Below are 26,705 nucleotides of genomic sequence, written 5' to 3' on the forward strand. Positions count from 1 at the left end.
GACTTTTTTCAGACTTGGGATTTGTACCCTTGAGGATAAGGCTTAATTTTTGCCTTCAGTAATATGTGATTTTTTTTTTTTTTTTTGGAGAAGTCATATCAGCTTTCTGGGTGATCAGTTATCCACCTCTACTTTGAAAGTCATAATAAAATCATCCCACTTACCAATTTCATAGCACTGCTTATATGGAAAAACCTCTGCATGTTATTATGAAAGCAAGGCACTCATAGTAGTATAGACTAAGTAATTGACGTCTAATAGGTGTCGCTATTTCTGGGTAAAATGTGAAGCTTTGAAACTTGCATGTAGTACGTGCTGTTCAAATCAGGGCAATTCACTCATCAACTTAAGCATCATCAGTTTCCTTCCAACCATCTTGAAATAGCCAGTTTGTTGTTGTTACTTGTAATTATCCCACAGTGTAACACAGCCTGATAGTTCACCTCTCCTCTCTATGGTAACTTTGTACCCATTGACGAAACTCTTCCCATTTCTCTTCTTTCTGTCTCTGGCCTCTGGAAAATTCTAGAGTCTCTACTAAGATTAAGATTTTTTTTTTTTAAACTATCACATAGAACAAGTATGCCTGGAAAAAAAAAGTGACAGGTGATGAAAACTAGTGTCAATATCCTTTGACTGTTCCAATACTAGATTGCAAATATGAAAAACATTCCTAAAAGCAACGAAAACATACACTTATGTTCTAGACCTGTAATTTAGCAAAGGCTTGAGGGTAAAGGCTCAAGGTGATAGCATTTAAGGCTGTAAAATATTAAGGTTATAAAAATCTCAAAGTTAGCCCTTAAAATAATGATTGGCTAAAAAAAATAAAATTGATTCCTTCCTTCCTTCCTTCCTTTCTTTCTTTCTTTGTTTCTTTCTTTGTTTCTTTCTTTGTTTTTTTTTTAAGAAGGAAGGTAGAGATGAATTTTCATGAGCTATTTCCTGGTAGCTCATTTTGTAGTATTTTGAGAACTTATTTAGCCTCACAGTCACTTTCTAGAATACAGTAACTAACTTTTTTTTTTTTTAAAGACTTTTCTAAACTGGAAGCAGCTGGAATAACTGTGAAGAGGTTAAATGTATTTATATGCAATTAAAGACTATTTCAAAAGTTAATAAGCCAGTATGAAAATAACTGAGATGCTTTGCTATAAAAATGATTTAAAGCAGGGCACCGGTGGCTCACGCCTGTCATCCTAGCTACTCAGGAGGCTGAGATCTGAGGATCGTGGTTCAAAACCAGCCTGGGCAGGAAAATCCGTGAGACTCATCTCCAATTAACTACCAGAAAACCGGAAGTGACGCTGTGGCTCAAGTGGTAGAGCGCTCGCCTTGAGCTGAAGAGCTGAGGGACAGCACCAAGGACCAGAGTTCAGTCTCCATGACTGAAAAAAAAAAAAAAAGATTAAAAAAAACCCCTCAAATTAGATTCACTTTAGAGTGACCAGGGTAGATTCTTAATTAATTAATGGAAAGAGTACACACATCCAGTAAGTGTTTGGTGGGTAAAAGCAACTTTTTCTAACCTGCAGAGAAAGTGAAGTGGAGACTTGGAATATTAGTCTACCATGAAGCAATCAATATTAAGATAGATTTCTTTTTTTTTTATCGGCACTTCTATTTTTGCTTTCGGTTTCTTTGTTTTTGTCATTTAAAATTTTTTTTATTTTGTTTTTCTTTTCTTTTTTTTTTAATGTCATTTGGGATACTCTTCTTCTTAATCTTTCTAACCTCCTGGCAAATGCAAAGAAGGCAAGTATGAAAGAATTACATATAAATGACAGAAATGGCCTTTGTATGTAATTCATTATCAGCGCCGAGGGTGTGGATTCATTGGCTGGCTGGATAGAGTCTCCTTCAGCCCATGTGTACAAGAACCTGGGGAAGGGCGGCTGGAAGATGTCTTCTTGCCATGGGAAACTCTAAAGATGGAAATCGTGTGGCTGAAGTCCTAGAGGGCCTGCCTAGCAAAGTGCAAGGCCCTGAGTTCAAACCCCAAGACTTGTAGAGACAAATAAAATAATAAAATAGTGGCTCTTGCAAAGGCAAGACTGATTTTTAAGGTGAGCGTTACAATCCACATTGAAAAAATAATTAGTAATAATGGCTTCACATGTGTAAGAGTAGTTTCCTCCCCCAAAGTGTGGACCAAATAGATAATCCAGAAGAAGATAACAGCTGGTGTGTCACTGGACACAGAGTCACCGTGTGACCTCTTCAAAGTGTCCTGAGGCCTTCCTTGATCGCAAATGATCGCACCTCGCACCTCATGGCCACATAGAGGTCCCGGCATTCGGATACCCCTACCATGTTGGAATTCTGCTTTGGACCCTACCTGAGAAAGCCACTTCCAGCCTCTAGCCTTGAACCCTGGGCGTGGAAGTGAAGCCAGCTCAGAAAGCAGACCCTGCATCTTTAAGAAATAGTGGCCTGGCGCATGGGTAAAAATGGTACCAGACAAAGCGGCCATTACTTATGCATTCCCGCGTCCCAGGCAAGGTGAAAATAATAGAATAAACATCATATACTTCATTATGATATCGGTTTACACTTCCAGGGTACACAGAAAGAGGCCATTTCATCAAGCTAATTGCCTGAAAGTAAAAGAGAGAGAACTTTTAGCTATTAGTCTATTATAGAGCTTTTTTTTCCCCCCTTAATCACAAATAGGGGGCCGTGTGTCTCTGGGGGGATGTGTATTCTAATTTACAATTGAACTACAGATCAGAGCAATCAATCTTGGATAGCACTTTTACAGTGTAATTGCTGCAACATAACAAATACAAAAAAAAAAAAAAGAGGAAGAAAGGAAAGAGAAGAAGGAGAAGACCTAAGCTTGGCTTTAGCTTGAGGTAGAGATATTTCCAGGCACTGGCTCAGGGTGGGAGGGAGAGGAGAATCACCACGTACATGAATATACAATGAGGACTCATTAGCGGCCCAGGGTTTCCATGACGAATGGCTTTATCCCCGGCCTGGTGCTGCCTAAACATGAATTTTATAACGACCCATTTATCATGACTTGTCATGGGTTTCTGTACTGTGCCTTCTTCCCAACTCACACACCTTTCTCTATTATGGCCCTAGGAATCTTCCCTTTTTATTCTGATTTGTTTCCTTTTGTATTGATTTTCTGGCTCTTTGGAGCAAGTGTTCAAATACAGTTAACAGGCTAATGAGTGATTTGGGACTTCAAAGTTGAAGAAGTAAAACTTGATTAGCCTTCCTTCTTCTTCAGACTCAGACCATGGGGGGAAAAATGGGTTAAACTTAGAAAATTTCTAAGATGTGGTCTCTCTCCTTTCTGTTTCTTTCCTTTCCTTTCCTTTCCATTCCTTTCCTCCCTCTCTCCTTTCCTTCCTTCCTCCATTTCCTTCCTTCCTTCTTTCCTTCCTTCCTTCCTTCCTTCCTTTCTTCTCTGTCTTTCTTCCTTCCTTCTCTGTCTTTCTTTCTGTCTTTCTGTCTTTCTGTCTTTCTTTCTTTCTTTCTTTCTTTCTTTCTTTCTTTCTTTCTTTCTTTCTTTCTTTCTTTCTTTCCTTCCTTCCTCCCTTCCTCCCTCCTTCCCTCCTTCCTTCCTTCCTTCTTTCTTTCTCTTCCTTCCTTCCTTCCTTCCTTCCTTCTTTCTTTCTTCCTTCCTTTCTTTCATCTACCTCTCTCACTTTCTCTCTTTCATCTTGATTGCTTGTTTACCAACACTATGGATTTCCTTAAAATGAACCAAGTTGTGTTCCTTTGTTTTATTGTTTCCCTCTCTCTGTACTTCACCCATCTTTCAGTATTTTCCATGTCCAACCGAAAAGTTGAGAAGTCTTTTCCAAACATCTTGGAGCCATTGCAAAAAAAAAAAGGATCAGATTGAAAGATTTGTCAGATTGCTTTTTTTGATCATGAACCTTTCACAAGTGTGTGAATTAACTTCTCACTTAGAAACCCATTTCTCTTGCAAAGGAAAGAGACGGGCCAATAGCTTGATCTTTGGTGACAACTCACTACTCGCAAAATTAAAAAACCAAACGGGAACCATGAAGGCTGTGTCCGTGATAGACACGGAGAGGTTGTGTGGAGAGTCAGCCATCACGCCGGCCTTGCCCCAGAGGGAAGAAAGTTGTGTGAGTCAAAAGGAAGTCGAACAGTTGGCCAACAATAGAATCCCAGGCTGGCAGAAGGGCCCTGTTGTCAGCGGGGTCGTGGTTCATCGGTTTAGTTACAGTGCGTTAGTTGCAGAATATGACTTCTTCAATCCAGCCAGGACAAATGCAGAAGCACAAAAGAGCTGCCAGGTGCCTTCACGTTTGCCTTTCTCCTACCCATTCTGGGAAAGGAGGATCATAATCCTGTATTATTTATACACAGTAGATGCCAGCCCAACCCGTTCCAGTGTGATGTCTCACAGTGCCCCCTGGGTACCCAGTAAGTCGCAGGAAATAGGAAGGGCTGCCGAGCCTTTAGATTCTTAGGACCGTAATGTGCCAGCCAAGGCTACAGAGAAGGAATTATCCTGAAATGATTAAGTACAGTTGTTCCTAAATATCTTTAAAGGATTAGTTTCAGGTTCCTCCAGAGGTATAAAAACCAGTACCCTATATAAAACAGTCTGCTATTTTTTTTTGACAGTCTTGGGTCTTGAACTCAGGGCCTGTGCACTGTCTCTGAGCTTTCTTTTGCTCAAGGCCAGCACTCTACCACTTAAGTCACAGCGCTACTTCTGGCTCTTTCTGTTTCATATATGCTAGGCAGGCACCCCACTACTAAGCCACATTCCTAGCCATATTCTACTATTTTCTAAGTGTAACGTAGATCATCCTGTATATATTAATCCACCCTGGGATGATTAATACACAAAACAATGTGAATGCTATGTAAACACTCTTAATACTGCATTGTTTAAGAAATATTGGCAAGGATAAAAAGAAAAAAAAAGTCTGTCATCCTTTCAGTACCACAAATTTTTAATTTGTGATTGGTTGAATGGGAACACATAGATATGAAAGGTTAATTTTGATTTTAATCTCTCTCTCTCTTTGTTGTTGTGACAGTCCTGGGGCTTGGACTCAGGGCCTTGATGCTATCCCTGAGCTCTTTTGTTCAGATTGGCACTCTACCTACATGGACCACAGCTCTACATTTGGCTTTTTTTTCTTGGTGGTTAATTGGAGATAAGAGTCTCCCAGACTTTCCTGCCCAGGCTGGGTTCAAATCTCGATCCTGAGACCTCAGCCTGCTGAGTAGCTGGGATGACAGGCGTGAACCATGGGCACCTGGTTTTAATTTCTAGTAAAAGCAAGCTGAGAAAGAGCCATCACAAAGATGGTTATTGTTTATACTCAAGAGCCTGGGACTCTCCAAAGCTACTTACTAGAACTGAAATCGGCATGTGTATGATGATTTAAAGTAAATTCCCATTCCAGTATTCCAGTTAGAATCAGTCAAATTACCTTTCTTCATTTAAAAATATAGATATGAATTTTTTTTGCCAATATAAAGACTCAGGTACCATGCTGGATAAGAGTGTCCTAAGTTTGCTGGACATTACATTTTTCTTTTTTCTTTTTCTTTTGGTTTTGGAGATTATATCCTTGTCCTTTCCCTATAAATGAATGAAAATGGGATTTGTTGTGATAATTTTGTGAGGAAGAGATTCAAATATTGGAGAATGATATTCGAAACACTGTAGTTGTGACTGAACAGAGTAAGACCATGTCTATATGACACCAAACATCTGGGTGAAAAAGAAAAAAAAAAGTATAGTAATAAAAAGAAAACATCTATGTGTGTTTGATGGGCGACATCTGGATTTTTATAAACATCTGGGTTCTTAACTCTTTCTTTCCCTTAGTTTCCATGTGTTTGTCCCTCTCAGAAAGGTGACAAAGCAGACTCAGTATCATCCTTATTGAGTTAGATAAAACTGTTGTATTCAATTAATTTGCAAACACAAACTAATTACCCTCTTTAACATAATACGGAATGAGTAAAATCTGCCATCCCCAGGCAAATAAGTACCAACCCCTCCCCTTGTAATTAGGCTATGTAAGAATTAAACTTGGCTTAAAGCATATTTAAATCTCGGTCATACTACACCGACATCATTTTCCAGAGGCAGAAGTCTTTGAAGGTGTTCAGGCAATCATTTTCTCTCTTGAGGAATAGTTTTCCTCAAATACGAGACTAGATTAATTCAGTGTGTTTTGACAATAGTAAAATTTAGCAAACACTTAGGAACATCTGAGATACATCTAGTAATAGATGTTTCCTTTGCCAACTGAATTATACAAACTGATAAAAATCAGTGTAAACCCACTTTCCGAGCCATCTTCTGACATGCCCCGGGCTGAATCCCAAAGAATAAAGTCAAATTGAACTCAAAGACTTCCAGGCAATGAAAAGCACCTTTTGTGACTGTTCTCAGTTTGTGTGTGTGTGTGTGTGTGTGTGTGTGTGTGTGTGTGTGTGTGTGTGTGTGTGTGTGTTTATAAGAGATGGAGAGAGATTTTCTTTAAAAAGAGTTATCATAATGATCAAACATCTCTTCTGTGGTTTATTGTCAATCCAATCAGTTATAATGGAAATAGTCTGCTTTTTCTATTCTTACATTTTTGAAATGATTAGTACTTCTTTGAGATAGCCCAGTAATCTGACACATAGCCCAGTTTAAAGGGCAAACCTCAAGAGAGAATACGTGTGTGTATCCATAAGGTTATTGCAATTTAAGTGCCTTCAAAAAATCTCATTTGATTTTTCAAGGCAATTCTACAGCTGTGAAAATTAAAGGCACATAGTAACAAGATACGATTTAATGACTGCATAGGTTAAGAAACATTTAGGGGCTTTAGTAGCCTCATGCTACTAAAAAAAAATTGTTTTGTTTCTTTAATTTAGCAGTTAGCTGGGAAGGATCGAGCTTCACAGCCCAATAGAAATTTCTGGATTTTATAGGCTCTATTTCCTTGACCATATTTGTCCTGTTTCCCCCAACAAGTTCCTAAAACCAGCAGATGTGGCCATCTGCAGAATTCTAATTCCAGGAAGAATCAATCAGGCTTCTACTTGTAATAAAGTCGAGTCACTCAGATCATCTTCTAGGTGGCATCAGCCAACTCACCCGCCACTATCCGCAAATCCTATACTCATCCCCACTTTACAAGAAAAGGAAAAAAAAAGAGCCAGAGCATCAAACTCTCACTCCATTGGGTCTAATGACATCTTCAGTCATTTACGAGTTAATAAAAATCTCCAAATCATCTGGGCTAGATAAGAAGGAAGAAAGAAAAGTATTGTGCTCTAATGACAGGCTGAGACCCGGCCCTAGGAGCTGTCACGGGTCAGTCACGTTAAGAATGTGTGCGTCCAATCATCTGCTGATTCTTATCAGCCAGCCCTCCAGCAGGAGCAGAGGGGGCCAGTTTTGGAGCCACAATGAATAAACAATGACTTTTGTTTTTTTGCGGGGGGGGGGGAACGATTTTTGGAGGCTGGGTATTAGAATGAAGGGGTTGATATATACTAAAACATGATGACACTAGCAATCAATAGACCAATTACTGGACAAGGTATTGAAGGAGGCATTCCCATGTCTTTTTTAGTCTTCATCACGTACTTTGAAGGGACTTTGCACTGGGAGGAGGTCTTTGTAGACCCAGATGGGCTGGGATCCCAAGACCTGAGGCCTTCATCTCAAAGGCAAGCCTGGCCTTTTCTGGCTATGGTTCACACTTGTGTGATTTGAATCACCTGTGGAGTTGATAGAAGAAAGAAAGAAAAAGGACAGATTCCTGAATCTCCTTAGTGATTACGTCTTAGGGGATCTAGAACTATGATTAGGGATAAGACTTGGTGTTTCCCCCCCCCTTCCCTCTTCCTTCCTTCCTTCCTTCCTTCCTTCCTTCCTTCCTTCCTTCCTTCCTCCCACCTTTCCCCCCTCACTCCCTCCCTCCCTCCCTCCCTTCCCTCTCTCTTTCTTCATTTTTTCCCCCTGTGTCAGTACTGGGGATTGAACTCAGGACTTCACATTCTAGCTTGGCATTTTCCACTCAATTCCGGTGTTCTATCACTTGGGCCATAATACCTCCATTTCATTCACAGTCAGAGTCTCTTGGATGTCTATCCAGGCTGGCTTTGAACTGAGATCCTCCTATTGCAGTCTCCTGAGTAGCTAGGATAACAGGCGTGAACCACCAAAGCCTGGCTCCCATGCCAACTTTGAAACCCATGGGACATGTAATATGCTTTAGCCAGGAGGGGAGATGTCACGGGACAAGGTTCACATGCCATCAAGAGGAGGAAGTGTCTATCACTTGCTTTGAGTTGTGTAGACTCCTGTCACCATGGGCAGGAATCTTCCTGAAGGAGCGCCTCAGAGCTTGCTAAGCTTTCCCCAAAGGTTAACTTGTCTGCAAACATGTCCTACATTTAAATCACCCTTATGCAGAGGAGGTTTTAAACAATTTCATGGCTCTAGTATTAATACAGAAGCAAAAAAAAAAAAAAAAGATGGCTGACATCAAGTGAGCAAGAGTAGGTTAAAGTGATTTACAGGAACAAATGACTATTGATCATACTTCTCAGAATCTTCATCCCAGGATCAGCTGTCAGGAGTCATGAATTCGTGTCTTTAAAAGACCACAGGTGCCTATGTGCAGAAGCTAGTTCTGCACATCATCCAGCAAGAAAACTCTTTCTTCATTATGACTTATTAAGCCCTCTCTACCTAGCGTCAGGATTACTAACATGGTGGCTTAATGCCAACCAGAAGGGTCATAGAATCAGCACCAAAGAGTTAAATACATTGTCCAGTTGCTGACGGCTTGGTTTAATCATCCCTGAATTATTGGCATATGTCCCAGAGCAGGGACTCATTTAAGAAAAAAAAAATTTTTAAAAAGGAAGGAGAAAAGAAAGAAAGAGAAAAAAACCACATTACCTGGGTTTTACTAAGTGAGATTACATTGTGGTTTCTTAGATAAGCGATAATGCCATCCTGACACTTTGCAAGGACTCAGACACTAAAAGCAAGAGCAGCTCTCCATCAGAATGGCTCTCTTGCTTCAAAGTACTTCTGTCCTCTTCCATGGATAATATGGCCCTGGCCATTACTATCTCACTGGTCTTTGGATCTTTGTGGCTGTAGTGGACATCTTTGTCCTGAGGCTGTTTGTTTGTTTACTGTGTAGTACTGAGGCTTGAACTCAGGACCTCTTGTTTGCTAGGCAAGTACTTCACCATTGCGGTCATTCCCCTCCCTCCACCATCCAGTGTAAGAAGGCGAAGGTGAAACAGATCAGCCTTCGGCAGGACCAGAGATCAAGCTAGTAGAAATTTTAAGCCTATCATGGGTCATAAAATTTCTACTCTTGAAGCTCCTTCCAGAACTGTGCATTGATACCAAATGTTAATTCCTGCGGAGGACATGACAACTTATAAACGTCCTGAAAGAATATCATTTTTCCTGTAGAAACGAAGGCACTTTTCTCGAAAGCCCTGCTAGAAAAAAAAAGAAGTTAATTTCCCAAGTAACAGCCGCAGGTCCCATTGCTTCCTTATAAATCTCTTCTCAGCCCCTCATCCCCAACCTCCCCTTGTCACACAACAGTGCAAAGAAATTCTCACACGGAAGACCAAATGAACGGACACACCCAAAACTCAAAATCAAATTAAACAATCTTACCCACCCCTGCTAATACTTGCCATCTTTTCTTCCCCCCTCGGTCTGTCTCTGTCTCTCTGTCTCTCTCTCTCTTTCTGACATAGCCCTCACATGTCCCTACAAGCCTCAGAACTGGTTAGAATGGTTCCTTCTGAACTAAAAATAATAGAACAGACTCAACGTTGGGAGGTCTCAAAGGCTTTGTTTCATCTCCTTTGTAAATATCTCCTCTATTGACACCACATGTGCCTCCTGATTTTCCAGGCACAAGGCGATTGATTTTAAGAGAGGTTTTTGTTGCACCCTGGTAGAAAAGCACAGAGGTCCAGCTCACAGCAGAACTGAGGTCCACCCACCCAACCTCTCCGTCTGGTTTGTTATGTAGTTGCATATTTCTGCTCTTTTTTTTTTTATATTCTTTGAAATGTTTTGAATTAAAATAGCTTACTCAAGGTCACTGCAGGCATATGGTCCTGCTCAAAACTTTTAAACAAAACATTAGTTTTTACAACCTTTTGTAATTTGGTATTGTACACAACATGGTTATAGGCCGCGTTTCTGTAATCTTTTCAGTGGGTGACAGAAATATGAGAAACAAATTTATAAGCCATTTAGTGAAGCATTTAATCAATTTCATGCATAGGAAATAACTCCGATTGCTTAGCTTTATCAATCTTTCCAGCAGAATTCCAGTCAACGCCATCTCCAAAACGGAGCCCCTGGTGGAGGCGGGGGGTGGGGGGGGGTGGGGAGGGCACCCGGGAGGGAGCAAGGGAGGGGTGAAGGCTCAGAAGAAACCTTTCCCTGTGACAGAATGGAAATGTCAGCGACTTCTGAAGTCTGCCCGACAGGGTCAGCGAGTGTCTACGAGCCTTCTGGAGACTGTTAATGTATTTCAGAAAGAGAGCACGGGTCTAATGTTTAGAGGAAGTTTCCAGAGCCCTTTACTGTAAAGTTATTCATTAAACACCCTTTTCCCAGAGTGACTCCTGCGAGGTTTGGTGCAAGGCTGATGGTGTTTTTCTTTGGGCTCCCAGAAATACTTTGATAAACCAGTGTCAGTAGCAATTCCTTTCAAATTCTGGACAACATGATGTGAGCTTTTTTAAAAATTAAAATGTAGAACTTTTACATGAAAGAGTCAAATTAATAACTGACTTGCACCGAAGTGCAGTGTAACTGTTGTAGCATTTTTCAAGAATTTGTATGCTGTCTTTTAGGGTTTATGTTCCCAGTTTCTTTTAAATTGTCTAAAGGATTATTCTAGCTGTTGCTAATATGGTGAGCTAATAATCTCTTTGTTCTTACATGCTGGAATCTCTCTTATAGATGTATGAGCCCAAACATCATCCAGTTCTTCTCCTCCATCCTCCTCTTCCTCCTCCTCCTCCTCCTCCTTCTCCTCCTCCTTCTTATTTTGGTCAGTTGTGGGGCTTGAACTCTGGGCCTGGGCATTGTCCTTCAGCTCTTCAGCTCAAGGCAAGCACTCTACCACTTGAGCCACAGGGCCACTTCCCATTTTCTGACTGGTTAATTGGAAATAAGAATCTCAGGGCCTTTCTGGCCCAGGCTGGCTTTGAGCCTCTATCCTCAGATCTCAGCCTCCTGAGTAGCTAGGATGACAGGCATGAGCCACCAGCACCCAGCTTTCTCTTTCTTTTTTTTTTTTTTTAAACTTTTTTTTTGTATGTGGGGTTTGAACTCAGAGCCTGAGCATTGTCTCATTTTTTACTCAAAACTAGTGTTCTATCTCTCGAGTTACACCTCCACTCAGCTTTTGGCTGGTTAATTATAGGTAAGAATTGTACAGACTTTCCTGCTCAAGTTGGTTTCGAATCCTGATCTTCCTATCTCGGTCTCCTGAGTAACTAGATGTGAGCCCCAGGTGCCCATTAACCAAGGAGCAAAGCCCAGAGGGAACAAATGATGGTTTTATGATAGTCATTATCTGATAAGCTATATTAAAATTGCATTAGTTCTATTTGTCCTCTGGAATCGGAACCGTTATACAGGTATGGTAGACACTCATTTCAAAAGTAATTTGCTTCCACTGATTTCTGAACCTCAAAAGTATGCCAGTGTCTAATTCCAATCTCTAGTAGCTAGTTCTGATTTCAAATCGGTTTATTTTCCTGCACCTCCTTTACCCCTGCTCCTGACTCACACTGGCCCTTTGAAGTATGGCGATTGGGAGGATTCTCCTGCACTTGTAATTCAGTGGCATGCCACTCAGTTTTTATTTTCCCAAAGTATTTTGAGTTGTGGAGAGTCCATTATTATACCTATTTATGCTGCATTAGTAATCCTGCAGAAAACTAGAAGCAGTGACGGGAGCCGGGTCAGATAGTTCAGTCTGCCTGCCTGCCTGCCTGTCTGCCTGCCTGTATGTCTGTCTGTCTGTCTGTCTGTCTCTCTGTCTATATGCTATCCATTGGTCTGGTCTGTGTCTGTCTATCTATCTATCTATCTATCTATCTATCTATCTATCTATCTATCTATCTATCTATCATCTATCTATCTATCTATCTATCTATCTATCTATCTATCTATCTATCTATCTATCTATCATCTGTCAATCTTCAACCATTAACCAATTCCTCAATAACTTATTTTGTTTAAATTAAGTAATCGTTTTTATAGGGAACATATATTCAGTAGAATCTACAGTGGTAAAAAACTTCTCTAGGCTGAAAGAATTAAAAATTCTCTTATTTGCCCTAAGTTCATTCCCTTCCTAAATAGATCAGTCCTAATAGACTACTTCTAAGCCAGGCACCAGTGGCTCACGCTGATAACCCTAGCTACTCAGGAGGCTGAGATCTGAGGATCATGGTTTGAAGCCAGCCTGGGTAGGAAACTCTGTGAAGTCCGTGAGAGTTTTATCATTAAGAAACTACTCAGAGAAAGCTGGAAGTGGTACTGTGGCTCAAGTGGTAAAGTACTAACCTCGAGTGTAGAGAAGTTCAAGGACAGAGCCAAGGTCCTGATTTCAAGCCCCAGAAAAAAGACTTGTTCTAATTCCATTTGATTTCTCCATTTCCATCTATATCACAAATACTGAGCAATTTGCTAATCTCTTTTTTTTGGTCCAGATGAATCTCAAAAACAAGTGGCATCATGTATGTGTCATTGTGCACTTGATATTTCCGCTCATGATCATTATGGAAATGTGTTGGTAGGAACAGGTATAAGTCATTCTTTCTAACTGGTTCAAGTATATTCCATTGTATGTTTACATTAGAACGTATTGAGTTTGATCTAATGTGCACTCAGGTTCACAAAGGTGTTATCGGAATACCTTTGTATACATTCTACATCACTCATATACTTATGATATGCATAACATAAACAGTACTTATATCTTGGATTCCTTTATCATTAGTACTTACAGTGAAATCGCTGGGTCCTAAGTATGCATATTTAATATCTTGATAGTCATATTGAAATTACAATGACAATCCTATCATCATTTCTGAGACCCCTATTTCTGCTCTACTTAAACTTACAAGTTAGTTGATCCTCTCTTCTTCTCTGTTAATAACTTTGCCTGCAACTCCTCAAGAAGGATACCCATTTCAATGAAGGGAAAATGGGATCAGGCAACTTAATCACTGTTCTAGGCTCATAGATGTGCTCACCAGACTGAAAACATCTAAACATTTTTTTTCCTTCCTTTCTTTTTTTCTGTTTGATGCCAGTCCTGGGGCTTGAACTCGGGGTCTGGGTCCTGTCCCTTAGCTTTTACTCACAAAGCTGGCACTCTACCACTTGAGCGACATATCTGCTTCTGGATTTTTGGTGGTTACGTCTCACAGATTTTCCTGTCCAGGCTGGCTTGCAATTGTACTCCTTAGATCTCAGTCTCCTATGTAGCTGGGATTATAGGCCTGAGTCACTGGCACTTAGTCATAGATCTTTCTTTAAGGCATCTTTGATGTTTTCTCTGCCTGCCTTCTTTGAACACACTGCTTTACTCTACTCCCCTTCCCCCAATTCTTGGGTCTTGAACTCAGGGCCTGGACGCTGTCCCTGAGCTTTTTTTGATCAAGGCTAGCACTCTACCACTTTGAGCCACACTCCACTTCCGGTTTTCTGGTGGTTAGCTGGAGATGAGAGTCTCACAGAGTCCTGGCTGGCTTCAAATTGCAATCCTCAGATCTCAGCCTCTTGAGTATCTAGAATTATAGGTATGGGCCACCAGTGCCTGGCTGGACCACTCTTACTTAACACCCCCAGTCTTTTATTTGCAATTCCAGAAAAAAGACACACATCCCCAAACCCCCAAACCAATCCCAAACAAACCAAACCAAACCCGTGGCACCATTAGAAGTCTAATGTGCTGACTGTCCACATCATCTAAAATGTTTATTGCCTTGAACTGAAGTACTGCAACAATTTGAAGCATCAACCAAGGTAGTTGTGTTCTTTAGAAAAATGTTTAAAAACAAGATATTTGATGCAATCTATACATTGAATAGAAGAGGACTATTCTCAAAATTACTTTTATCTTCTCAACACAAATAATAATAATAATAATAAAACCTTCAAGTAATCAAAATTTACTACAGCTGAAATCGATTTTGGCAGAATGTAAGTATTGCATGCAATGTGGGCATAACTCTGATTTCTAAGCAGAGAGGCCAGGATTTGTAGTTTTGGCTTCATTCAGTGGAAAACAAAAATCTACTACTGTGTTTGGAGTCTTTTACTACATTCAAGAGATTAATTCTCATAAATAACATTGTTTACACCAGCTCCTATTCAGAAAGTTGAAATTATCTGTAGCAATGTAACCACTAAAACCTTGTATACTATGGAAATATTTCAATAATTAATGCATGCTCCATCTAGAGTAATTGACAATGAGGTCATAAACATAATAGGCCATCTGTGTTTGATTTGTATCCTTAAAGGGATAGGTGCCTAATTTAAGCTTCTTAGGCCAGGAAGATTTTTTTCAATTCCAAATAGAGCCATTTCTTCCCTCCTTCCCTCCTTTCTCACTTTTCCCTCCTTCCCTCCCTTCCTTTCTTCCTATCTTCCTTCTTTCCTTCCTCCTTCCTTTTCTTTTGGCAGCATTGGGGGTTGAACTCAAGGCCTTGTGGCTGCTGGGCAGGTGCTCTACCACTTGAGCCATCTCCCCTCACTCCCATCCTATTTTGCTTCAGGTCTTTCTCAGATAAGTTCTTGCCTTTTGTCCAGGCCAGCCTCAGATGGTAATCCTCAGGTCTGGGTTAATATACAGAACACATATATTCTCTCTCATTGATAAAACTGAGAGAAACACGCATTAAGGAACAGACCTCAACACATTACTTTCAGTGACATTACATAGGCCTCTGAGTAGAACATGGCTATTGAAACTGATGGCAAATAAACCACTTCCAGTACTGACAGGTGGCCTTCACGAGACAAGAGACGATAGCGATTTTGACTGCTGTGTGAGTTCAGAGACCTTGTGCCAATCTTTGAAAACTCCTTAGAACGTAAGTTGAAACCACGGAGACACAAATACGTTTGTGGCCAAGATGTCCTCACTCACCTGATCTTAATTGGCGGTGAGCCTACAGGCTCTGAGGGGTGGAGCTGTCAGGATGCCCAATGCCAGGGTCAACTAGGTTTTCTTTTCCAAGCAAGCACAGCTCTGTCTGGAGTCCCTTGGAATTCTGGGAATTCTCTAAGAAGAGATTGGAACCTTTTTTTTTTTTATTGTTGTTAAAACCAAGGAGCTTCATCTTCCTGGAATCCCCCTGCCATAATATGAGACTTGATTTCAAGGATTTCTCCTTCTGTTTGCCTGGAGAAAGGAGAATCCGTTGGTGCAGTTCTGGGCCCTTAAAAACACGCTGTCTTTGGATGTGGAAAGGAGTGATCTTTTGCAGACCCCAGAAGAACAGAGCTCTGGCTAAAAAGATGCTGCTAAGGAAATGTAGATAAAGCAAGCCCCAGGCACCTGAGGCACAAGGCACTGTTACTGAACACGTTGGGGTAATAACTATTAGGTCAGTGACTGTAAGTCTATCCTATAAACAAGGATTATAAGATTTAAGCAGGGGCTTTGCCTCAAAGAAATGATGCCAACAACCAATGGCCAGAGCTGCCCAGCCCCTCTATTTCATCACTTAAAGTGACAGTACCCAGCTTTTCACTCGGCATCTATCATGAGGACACATTGATTTCCTTTCTAGGGAAATGCATATTTCTTCTCCCCTGCTGAAAAGATAAACCTGACAGATTTTAATCAGATGTAGTTGCTCACAGAACTGTGGGCTCGTGCCACGTTAGACAAACACACGGCGGCCTTTAACGGATGAATGATGTGACCAACTTTATTTGTAAACACTTATGTGAGCACACAGGCACACATACACACACAAACCCACAGTATTTGGGCAGTAGTAAAGCGTAGATGTTGGTTATTTTGATGTTCCTTAAGGTACTACATTTATAGTGACATTAGAAGCTGTTGCTTTAATTACATTTCTACTGACACTAGAATCTCCACTTTTTTTCCCCTTTCTTTTTCTTTGTGATACTGGGGATTTGAACTCAGGGCCTCTCATTGGCTAGGCAGGTGTTCCATCACTCGAGTCTCACTTCTAGCTCTTTTCTGCTTTTGATATTTTTCAAAGAGTCTTGCTTTTTGCCTATGCCAGCCAGGGACTCTGATCCTCCTATTGACACTTTCCAAGTAGCATGAGGGACAGGAACATGTAATGATACTCAGCCTTTCTTCATTGGCTGAAGTGGGGGCTTGTGAACTTTTTTTGCCCAGGCTGGTCGTGAACCACAGTCTCCCTGATCTCTGCCTCTGAGTTGCTAGGATTCAAGCATGAGCCAATCTACCTGGATCTGATGTTTTGTTTCTTTAAGATTTTTGTGATATTGGACCTTGGTCTGGTAAAAATGAAGTCTTTCCCAAAATGAAACTTGGCTTATAGAGAAAGCATATGAGATATAAGATTAAAACAAACAAACAAAACAAAATGAAAAAACCAGCGTCTTACCCAGAGGCACCTGTGACTCATACCTGTCATCCTAGCTACTCAGGAGGCTGAGATCTGAGGATTGTGGTTCCAAGCCAGCCCAGGCAAGAAAGTCCTTTTAAACAATTATCTCCAATGAACCACTCAAATGGAACTGGAGCTGTTGCTTAAAATGGTGAAGTGCTAGCCCTGAGCAAAAGAGCTCAGGGACAGTACCCAGGCCCTGAGTTCAAGCCCCACAACCATCACCACCAAAACCTAAAACAAACAAATAACAATGAAACTAAAGTCCTCCTCTGATAGCAGTTACCTATCATGGGCCAAGTGTGTCATGGAGTCTTTGTATGATTTCATGTCATGATTTTGAGTAGCCCTTATTCTTTTCAACATATCTCAAGAGAGCCAAGATGTTTTTCTTCTCAATTCAGACAGACATTAAAATTAATTATTCTTGGATGATCAAAAAAAAGTGTGTGGGAAAGAGATGTAAAATCAACAGGCTTGATGTTTTTGATCTCATTCATTGATTCCTTCAGTTCCTTTCATTACAGATTATGCACGAGTTGATTTTTAATGGAGAATTCTGAAATAGCTGAGTCTTTGCATGTCTTTTTGTCTAAGTATTGGTATGACTGATTGCATTTTCCCCCATGATGCAGAGAGATTAGATGCTTCTTGTTCACAAATGATGGTGATTTCCTGCCCAGGTGTGTGTGTGTGTGTGTGTGTGTGTGTGTGTGTACATATATATATATATAAATAAATAAATAAAATATAATGTTAGCTGATGTTTAGTGATGAAAACAGAAAACAGTTCACAGACTGAAAGTGTCATGATAGTATTTTAAGTGAAAATGATCAATTTACTTCTTCCTCAAGCATTCCATCTTTTTAATAAAGCTTTAAAAAACGATATCCTTCTAAGTCTGAATATTTAAGACATACGAGAAGAATCATGCATTAGAAAAGTTTTATGAGGAAAGTTATCTTTAATAGGCATAGCGGCTTGCTACATGTACTCATGCATATGTATACATAATTCATTTCAGTGGACAAAATAGAGTCTATAAACATTTGCCTTTTGAAGTGGGACCTTTGAGATTTTATTTTTAGTATATTTCTAATGTCATTTAAGGATTAAGCTCAAGACCTCCCATTTGCTACATAAAATGCTCTACCACTTGAATCCCACTCCAGTCTTTTTGTCTTAGTTTAAGTTTTAGACAGGGTCTCACACTTTTACAATGCCCAGCCTTGGACTACAATCATCTTAACTCTACCTTCCAAGAAGCTGGGATCCCAGGCATGTTCCACTCTGTATAGCCTTTCTCTATCACTTTTAAGTCCTTAAGAGTAGTAGACATGATTATTTATGTGATAATCTGTCCTAGAATGACTTGTCCTGCCCTAAACAATTGGATTAATTTTGACAGCCACTTGATTTGAGAATGATCTTACGATTCAAATATTTTTCCTAGATGTTCTATTTCGTGAGATTTCTCCTTTGAAACACATCGAGATAGAGAGAAGACAACACCTACAAGTCAGAAGTTACCTTGTCAGAGTGTAAGTAGAAAAGTTTGGCATTTAAATGGTAAGAGATACTAATGAACTTCATAAAGTAAAAAAAAAAATAAACAAAAAGTAAACATAGGAAGGCCATAAAATTGGGTGAACTCTTTTACCTTCACATTGTACTGTCCTCATTAAAACTTAGCCACAAAATCAGTGATTAACAATGTGCCCCAATTTCCACTTGGTGCTAGTGTTATTTGAAAATTTAACCCAATCTGAAAGGCCATCCTGACACAGGGAATAGGTGATTCATTCCTGAGAGAATATTTGTGATACTCCAAAGTACAGCCACTGGAAGTTAAACACACAATATTCCCTGGGTCATGATTTATATATGCTGAACAGGCAAGCACTCTCCCTCCTCCCTCCCTCCCTCCCAAAGTGCTCCCAGCTAGCTATAGTTCTGGTGGAGTATTGTTCGAAGCGGTATTTCCCAAAGTTACTGAGTCTTCTTATTTACAAAAGAAGAATTCATTTTGTAGGACATTTCAAATTGGCAAATGGCCAGTGACAATTTTGACCAATGCTGGGAAAAAAAAGGTATTGCAAAACACAAAGCCTTAGAATATTTAGGGAATATGGAAACAAAAAGGAAGATTATTCATCCTTCCATATGGCTTTTTAAAGCCCTTTGCAATTATGCGCTGTTTATGGTTGTTTCTCTATTGAGAAGGCAGAAGACTTGCTTGAGTTTGTGGAAGCATTACAAAAAGAAAGAAGGGATTCAGAATGACAATGGAATTTAGCTGATTACTCTGTGAATCTGCGGTGTGATAAAGACCCTGCTTACCAGGAAAATGGAGAATGCGATCTCATTTGCTTTCCCAGAAATGGATTGGAAAGGCCTTAACTGAAAATTAAAGTTGCTAGTGAGAGGGTTATGAAAAGTAAACAAGCGCTCCGTCACAATTATGCATCTGATTGAAACAGATACCTTGCACCCACCAGGAAGCTCAGAATCCGTCTTGTTTAATCTGATGCATGGGGCGGAAATGACTTCTGGAGGAAAGAGGAAGTCTGTGCTCTCTCCCGTGGCATTCACTTTGTGTCATACACTGCCTAGACCACATACCACGTCATCAATCCCTCCCTTTGGCCACTTACAGTCAAATTGCCAAAAAAAAAAAAAAAAAAAAAAAAAAAAGATTTCTAGGTACTAAGGGAGTGCTGCAGATTTCATCACACACTTCATAGTTGCCAAAGATCATGATTGTCTTACAAGCCCAAAGCTGGTGGCTTATAGCTGCAGGACTAGCTACTCTGGAGGTTGAGACCCAGAGGATGGAGATTGAAAGCCCACCCTGTCAGAAAAGTCCTTGAGACCCCATCTCCAAAATAACTAGCAGAAAGCTGGGCTAGGGGGTGTGGTTCAAGTGGTAGAGTGACAGCAGAGTAAGTAGTTCAAGCATACATGAGCCCCTGACTTCGGACCTGAGTACTGCAACCCCCTCCCCAAGATATTCGTATACAATTCTAGCTAAATCATATGAGATTTCCTCCTCAGAATATTTGTAGATGCAGACTAACAATCTCATTTCTTCGACATCATCCTTTCTTGGCAAGACTCAATCTTCTGCCTTAAAGAAGACAAAAATCTTATTCTCTCTTCTTTAGGAGTTGGCTTCCCATTTGTTTTGGGGAATTAATGTCTGTAGCTCTCTCAGATTGTGAAGTCAACTCATGATACTTCCGTAAGTGCACAGTTAAGTCTAGAGGGTGAGCAGCTTTAGACGTCCATTCTCAGAGAAGGAGGCATGGCTCAGTTGGTAGAGCACTAGCCAATGAGCAAACATGTCAGTAAGCACTAGCCAATGAGCGAATGCATCAGTGGGACACTAGCCAATGAGCAAATGCATCAGGTACCAAGTTCGAGTCTTGATCTTGTACCTAAAGAAAACCCCCAAAATCCAAAAACCAAAAAACCAACCAATCCTTTTGGGCTTGGAGCATGGCTCAGGTTGTAGAGCAGTGACCAATGAGTCAAAGCAAGCTTTAGATACTGAGTTCAAGTCCTGTCTCTGACAAGAACAAAAAGAAAAAGAAAAAGTGGAAATAGCGTTACTTACAGAGATGAGGAGCATTTACAGAGGCACAAGCAGAGAAGACCTTGTTAAATAAGAATGTGCCAAGGACAGGCACAACAAAAGCAGGAGCAAATACCTGGGACTTCTTGATTTTTATTTCTCTTCTCCTTTCCTTTTTGATGATTTAAAAAAAAAAATCAAGAATCCTACAGAACACACACACACACACACACACACACACACACACACACACACACACACACACACACACACACACACACACTTGCCAGTCTTGTATTTATTTCTCTATCTATCTTTCCTCTCCCCCCCCCATCCCCATTTGTTACTGATCATTCTGGACCCTCAGAACTTCATGAAATCAAATTATCTCTGAACAAAAGTGACTTCCTGGACAGAGATGTTTTTTGTTTTTTTTGTTTTGTTCCTCCCAAGCTGGAGCTGAAAAAGCAGAGTAGTCAAACACTTCTTCTGATTCAGCTAAAGATGCCCTGCAGGTCGGAAGTTGTGAATCCTCCATCCAAAACACCCAGCCTTCCCCAGGATTAGTCACTTGGCCGTCTCGCTAGGCAGCTAGTAATTCAGAGATAATCACGTTACCAAGATGCCATTTAATCTGCATTTGGCATATCTGGCGTTTTCATCTTTCCTAATGGAGCCATCAAAGTTTCATTGGGTCTGACTGGTCTTGGACGCACCAGTGGTTCATGGGGGGTGTGGGGTTGGCCTCTTGCGAGGGGGAACCTCTGGTGGCCAGATGGCAGCTGTTAATCTGTTGGCTGCAGGGTGCAAGGCGGGAGGGGGTGGGGGCTAAGCTTGTCTGGCCCCCAGCCAATGGGGCTCTGCTCTCTCCTCTTGATTATTCCAGGGCTGTGTGGCGGGATCCTTTCTGTGCTGCTTGCAGGATGGCACCCTAGGAATGGCTGTCTGGTGGAGGGAAGAGAGTGTTTCCTGGCGTCCTTGCCAGCAGGATTCCTGGCTCTGCCCCAGTCCATGGAACCGCGGGGTGGGGGGGGGGGTATGGGGGCCTAACAGGACAAGGCTGAAAGTCAGAGTCAGAGACACTGGGCCTGGATTCCAGCTCTCCCCCCACCCCTCTTGCTTTCCCCCACTTAACTAGTACGTTCATGGTTTCTGCTACTCTAGTGAAATACCCACACTGGGGACTGACCCAGAAAAGACAAGTGTAAGCAGCACAGCACTAGCCCCAGCGAGGATGCCCACTCCCTATCGCCCATGGCAGATGGGATCAGAGCTGGAAGAAGAGAGATCCCATCGCCAGCCAAGCAGCCAGCGGGCAGCCAGAGGCCTCCTTGAACCCCGCCCTCCCCAACAAGGTTCTATTCCTTAAATTAGTCCACCACAGCCTAATGTCACCCACCCACTACGTAAATCTCCGGTGGACAACACAGAGCCACAGGTCCATGACAGCCACCAGCTATGTGGAGTGGAGCATGTAACCTAACTCCTTCGCGCCTCTGGTTCTTCTACCCTTGTACAGGACATGAGCCCCAGGCCAGCACCGTGGCCTGTCTGCCATGGTAGAGTCAAGACAGAGGAGCCTGAGGAAATCCAGGCCATCCATCCCAAGAACCAGCTGTTCCAGGGACAGCAGAACCCAGAATATTGTTCCCACCAGGGGGGCTGGGTGGGGAGGGTTGTTGCTGCCGGGTGGTTTGAGGATGGGGATGATAAAGTATCTTATCACTGAGGAGATGGGTCAGGAGATGTAGGGAGGATATTCCTGCAATGTCAGGTAACAGTGTCGATAAAATAACACCTATGTTGGGCGGAAAAAAGAAGGACAAAGTCCATGGATACATTTATGTAAGTGAAAACATATCCACAAAACCCTAAAACACACACGCACACACACACACACACACACACACACACACACACCCCAAGTACCCCAAAGGAGGTAGCTTGCATGTGTTCTATGAGAATGTATTCAAATTCAAACGCAACGGCGCTATTGATTATGGCTTACATGAAGGAAGTGGCAGGAGAGGATAAAAGTAATCAATCGATAAAGGGCCCCAGGAAGAAACTTGTAATGATCACATGCTACAAGTTAAGTCATTGAGGGTCATTGGAGTGTAACTTGCTCAATGCTCTGCCCGCAGATCTAAACGAAAGATAAACGTTGGAGAAAAATACTCAGGAAGACGGGAGAAGCTAATTCATACTAGAGGTGAGAGGGCTTCAGGACCAAGGTATAAAGAGAGGCAATTGGGTGGGTATGGGATGAGTCTTCATCTAATCTCTGCGCCTCTCCCCCCCAGCCCCTCTTTCTGTGTGTCTTTCTGTCTTTGGGGACTGGAATGGGTCAGAGTGGTCTGAAACACACAAATGACCCTCTCTGAACTCTCAGATGCTAGTTACCCAAAGGCATTTCCCTGATGCTCCCATTTCTCATTGTAGACTTGATTTTAAGTGACTCGGTCACTTTAGAACTCGCTGAAGGTGCGGCGGCATGCAATCTGGTTAAACCAGTTGAGTTTCCTGGACTCTAGCCCTTGGGCCTTTGCACATAACTGTAGTAGTCCTCATAATCGACGATACCTTTGTATATAGTAGGCCAGAGGGTTTGTGCTGGGAGAAAGGACCGCAGGAAAATTCCTATCCCTGAAAAGGAAGTTATAAATGTGAATTTGGTGCATGCTTCCACAGCATGCTTTTGTTAATGTGTGGTTTTAGATATCACTGTGAAGCTGGGTGCTGGTGGCTCATGCCTAGAATCCTAGCTACCCAGGAGGCTAAGATCTGAGGGTCACAGTCCAAAGCCAGCTCCGGCAGGAAAGTCCACGAAACTCTTTTCTCCAATTAACCACTGGAAAACCAGAAACTGAGCTGAGGCTCAAAGTGATAGGGCAAGCTAGCCTTGAGAACAATGGTTAGGGATGGAGGTCTTGAAATCCAGGCCTGGAGTTCAAGACCCACAACCCCCGCCCCCCCCCACACACACCCTGCTCACTGTGAATTTGCTAGCATTATATCATGGCCAAGGGGTCCTGTTCTGAATCATCACAATTAATCAGAAAAAGAAGCAATTTTCCTTTGGAATGACAATGTTCTTGCCTCGTTCAAAGCCTATTTGAGTGAGTGTCCATTTCTTTAAAAAAGAACAACAGTAAGTTAGGGAGAGACAAATACAGACTATCTTCTAAAGAGGAGGATGGAATGATTTTATTATTTGCTTCTCTCTTTTGGAAGCTAAGATTTGAAAGCACATTCAGGATCGATGTCAGTTAGACACCTTTGGGCTGAGAATGGAATCTCCCGTCCCATATGTCTGCATAGCAGAAACACATTTGTTTCTGCAGGGAAAAAAATACAATAAAATATAAAAAGCCAAATAAACATCTTTTAACACACATGTGGTCTGGCCTTGACTGTCTTTAATCAAGATGGGAAGAATAAACTACTTAAAACATTGTTACACTTGTGAACAGACCGAATCCCAGAGATGAAATGTTATTTTGACAAGAGTTGCTTTCTTTTCCCTTTTCCCTTAACATGTCCCTTAAATATCAAAAAGGAAAGTCTGAAGCAAACTCCTTTTTTTTTTTGGTCATTTAAACTATCTTGAAAGTTGGACCTCCTGAAAGATTTAGTGTGTTTTGTGTTACTAATATATGTAGGCAGTTGAATTTGACATATGTACAATTTTTCTTTACTTATGGATTATTTCCACAGATGTAGGCTTTTAAAAATGCTAAAAATATGTGTCCATATTTTCCTTTAAGTCTCACCCCATTGTTTACTCTCTATGTCCCTCCATCCCTCCCTTCCTCTCTCCTCCTCTACCCCTCCCTCATTTCCTCTATTGTGTGAAAAATACACATCATCTTCTACCCACCTGGCATTCCACACCTTTCCAGCTAGAGTTGCTCCAAACTTCTTCTCAGTCCATACTCTAAGACAAAATAGCTCTGACATAAACCGTACACTTGTGCACAGCAATGTTAGTGGGTGGGCTAGCATGGAAGGGGTTTGTATGTCCCTCAAGTCTGAGCACATTGCTTCAACAAATGCTGTCTGTCTGTCTAGTCTGTCTGTCTCTCTGTCTGATCGATCGGTCTATCTATCTCTATCTATCTATCTATCATCTATCTTCTATCTATACCTACCACCTGTCTATCATCTATCACAGATCTACCATTATCTGTCTGTTTGTCTGTCTGTCTGTCTGTCTGTCTGTCTGTCTGTCTGTCTGTCTTCAGTGCTGAGGGTTGGGCCTATACCACTGAGCTACATCCCCAGCTCAACACAATTTATTTTAATAGATTACTTTGGACCATGTCTTAAGTATAAAAGAATGATTTGATCTCAATAGGTAAAAATAGGCCCAAAAGTTTTATAAAAAGTTTGTGTGTGTGTGTGTGTGTGTGAGAGAGAGAGAGAGAGAGAGAGAGAGACAGAGAGACAGAGAGAGACAGAGATTGTGTAGTTATAACTCTTTGGGCTCTTAAAACATTTACTACCTCTAGATGATGGCTCTACATACAGAAGCTATCAGAGAATGAGTGGGGATTTAAGAAGGTCTGTGAGAGATCAAAATAAGCTTGCCATGATGTCTCGTGGGGGAGGGGTGCAGATATTGGAGAAGTGTGGGAGGATTCGGTAGTGGGTGATTTCTTCATGGTATTTGCATGCGGAGAACTTTAGAAAGGTTACGTTTCTTTTCTGTGTTCATATTTACTTTGTGTTAAGGTTATTGGATCTCTCTGGCGACGTTGCTGCTGCTATTTTTGTGCACGGCAGATCAGTGTTCCGGTGGAAGAGGATGGAAATTTTGAGCCCCAGTAACAATAAACATATTTTATGCCCCTGTAACATTCAAGCTGCGGTACGTCTGAGAGTCAGTGAAAGTTTTTCTTTTTCTGTTTTTCTCCCCACTTTTTACCCTGAACTCTGAAGCAAAGAAGAAACTTTTGTTTATAAATTTCCAAGCTTTTTCTCTTTGTACTTACTGCAACGTCAAATGGAGATATAACCTACTTTGAGCAATTCTGGCCAAGTATCAAGTATGTCTGGTTTTAGATAAGAGAGGAAAAAACACTCTATAACTTTTCACGGCCACAGTGCTGTACCTGCATTGCAGATGGACCTGTCCTCCATTCAGTCTTGGATCTGGTGGACCCATTAGGCCCTGAGCAGGCAGCGGGAGGCAGATAGGAAATCCAGGACAAACTTTCTGATGCTTCTTAACTATATCGGATTCTGCACCGTAGAATTTCCTATAAAAGGACTCTATTTATAATTTCATTATTCCTGTCTTTTAAAGATGAAAAGTTTTGCATGATGATTTTGAGTGAAATGCCCTGAGACTATTGAAAACCAAACAAGGATCATTTACAGTTTTCAGTGTGCTCTAGCCTGAATTCCTTTACAAGCTACTTAATAACATCACAATTTGCCTGCCTGCCAGTCTGTCTGTCTATCTGTCTGCCTGCTTAGCTATCTCTGTCTACCCTGTATTCTATCTATCTCTGTTCATCTGTGTATCTGTGTGTATCCATCTGTCTTTCCATCTATGCATGTCTGTCTGTCTGCCTCTCATCTATCTTTCTCTCCCTCTTCCTTTATCTATGTCTATCCATCCATTTGTTCATCTGTTTTTCTCTATCTATCTATCTATCTATCTATCTATCTATCTATCTATCTATCTATCTATCTCTGTCTATCCAGCTCTCTGTTTGTCCATCTATCATCTTTCCACCTAACCATGTCTCTCTATCCGTCCATATCCATCCTTTCCTCATCTACCCACCTTTCATGAGTTATGCCCTCAGCCTATTTTCTATTTGCTTGTTTTTGATTCCCCATGCTTCAGTATGCTCCAAATGGTTAGCTCCTTAAAAGGCATAGTGAGATGACTAAAACTAACATCAAGCATGGCAGGGGATTCTGAGACAGATAGCATGACGATCTGTCTTGTCCTTTGGTACTGTGCTACGTGCTGAGATATTTCTACCCGATTTACTAAGAATTTTATCGCACACATATTCAATGCCATATGACTGTACTGATGCTGGGGATGGGGTAAACACGTGCGTGTGGACCGAGAGGAGACTGATGAGAAGAAAAGAATGATGGTGTAGTTAGTGCAATGAATAGAGAATCCCACGAAGCAATAGGAGCCAGGATTTGTACCCAGCTCAGTGGAACTCCAGGTCTCAGGCTGTCTTGTTACCACAGGGATGGGGGGTGGGTAGGGGTGGGGGAGGGGGAGAGGGACCAGCTTAAGGTTTTGGGCCTCGTCTGGCTTGAGTTCTACACGATGTAAGTGGAACTGTCATGCCTATCAGTCAAAACATCGAAAGATCTGAAGTGGCAAACCAAAATGGGAACAAGGTGATAAAAGCTGAAGAAGCATTGTGGGCACTTAGCAGTTTGAGATCTGGTCCAGGTAGCACAAGAAATATGGCACAGGTCAAAGGATGGATGTGT

At 41.4% G+C, this 26,705-nt stretch overlaps 1 long non-coding RNA gene across 5 annotated transcripts in view; it reads left to right on the forward strand.

The window, feature by feature from the left end:
* Positions 1–26,705, forward strand: part of LOC138842045 (uncharacterized) — a 93,854-nt gene that overhangs the window by 54,914 nt on the left and 12,235 nt on the right. For 2 of the 5 annotated variants that reach the window (XR_011376568.1, XR_011376569.1), the window contains exons 7-9: positions 18,111–18,198; positions 22,376–22,443; positions 24,966–25,101. This is a non-coding gene — a long non-coding RNA (uncharacterized lncRNA). Of the gene's footprint in view, positions 1–18,110; positions 18,199–21,395; positions 22,444–24,965; positions 25,102–26,705 lie in introns of all 5 variants that reach the window. The other 3 variants (XR_011376572.1, XR_011376571.1, XR_011376570.1) reach the window with 2 other exon arrangements.

The sequence above is a fragment of the Dipodomys merriami genome, unplaced genomic scaffold, assembly GCF_024711535.1.
Source record: "Dipodomys merriami isolate MVZ:Mamm:240054 unplaced genomic scaffold, mDipMer1.0.p SCAF_33, whole genome shotgun sequence".
In the NCBI taxonomy this organism is placed as follows: Eukaryota; Metazoa; Chordata; class Mammalia; order Rodentia; family Heteromyidae; genus Dipodomys; species Dipodomys merriami.